Source organism: Mandrillus leucophaeus, unplaced genomic scaffold, assembly GCF_000951045.1.
Source record: "Mandrillus leucophaeus isolate KB7577 unplaced genomic scaffold, Mleu.le_1.0 Scaffold98, whole genome shotgun sequence".
In the NCBI taxonomy this organism is placed as follows: Eukaryota; Metazoa; Chordata; class Mammalia; order Primates; family Cercopithecidae; genus Mandrillus; species Mandrillus leucophaeus.
In genome coordinates, this window is record NW_012110696.1 from 337,587 (window position 1) to 338,654 (window position 1,068).

General features: G+C 62.5%; 1 protein-coding gene across 1 annotated transcript in view; it reads left to right on the forward strand.

The window, feature by feature from the left end:
- Window positions 1–96: 96 nt before the first annotated feature.
- TNIP2 (TNFAIP3 interacting protein 2) overlaps window positions 97–1,068 on the forward strand; it is a 22,943-nt gene continuing 21,971 nt past the window's right edge. Inside the window, exon 1 of the mRNA XM_011970837.1 lies at window positions 97–102. The gene's annotated coding sequence lies outside the window, so the exon portion shown is untranslated. The remainder of the gene's footprint in view (window positions 103–1,068) is intronic.

Consider the following 1,068-nt stretch of genomic DNA (forward strand, 5'->3'; position numbering starts at 1 on the left):
CGGGTCTTGGGTGGGTGAGCGGGCCCCGGGTCCTGACGGGTTGAGGGAGCACCAGGTGCTGGGTGTGAGGGGCCTGGGAAGTGAGGGGGTGCCGGGTCCTGGGTGGGTCAGCGGGCCCCGGGTCTTGAGGGGTTGAGGGAGTACCGGGTCCTGGGATTGAGCGCGCGCCGGGTCCTGAAGGGTTGAGGGGCCACCAGGTCCTGGGGGATTGAGAGGGTGCTAGGTCCTGGAGTTGAGGGGGCACCAGGTCCTGGGGGTAAGGGGGTACCGGGTCCTGGGGTTGAGGGGGCACCAGGTCCTGGGGGGTGAGGGGGCCCTGGAGGGTGAGGCAGCCACGGTGGGTGAGGGGGCCACAGGTCTTGGTGGGGTGAGGGGGCTCTGGGTTTTGAGGGGGTTGAGGAAGTGCTGGGTCCTAGGGAGTGAGGGGTGCTGGGTCCTGGGGCGGAGAGGGGGCACTGAGTCCTGGGGGGTGTGAGGGGGCACTGGGTCCTGGGGGTGATAGGGCAACAGGTCTTGGAGGGTGAGGGGACCCTGGGTCCTAGGGGAGAGACGGGGACCAGGTCCTGAGAGGGGTAATGGGACACCACGGGCTGAGATGTGCTGGGTCCTGGAGGGTGAAGGGGTGCCGGGTCCTGGTGGAGGTGAGGGGGCTCTGGGGCCTGGAGGGGGTGAGGGTGCAAGGTTCTGAAGGGGATAAAGGAATGCTGGAAACTGGGAGGTTGGGAGGGCACTGGGTCCTGGGGCATTGGTGAGGAGGAGGAGGCACTGGGTTCTGAGGAGGGGGGTTGGTGCAGTTCTTGGGTTCTGTGTGTGCTGTGTAGGTTCAGGTTGGTTCTTAGGGGTGTTTTGAAGTTCGTGTGTGGGAATACATTCTGAGGGTTGTGTGTGTGTAGTGTGTATGCTGTGTGTGTGTGTGTGTAGTGTGTATGTTCCGGTTGGTTCTTACGGGTGTTTTGAGGTGTGTGTGCAGGAGACACATTCTGAGGGGTGTGTATGGTGTGTATGGTGTGTGTGTGTGTATGGTGTGTGTGTATGGTGTGTGTGTATTATGGTGTGTATGGTGTGTGT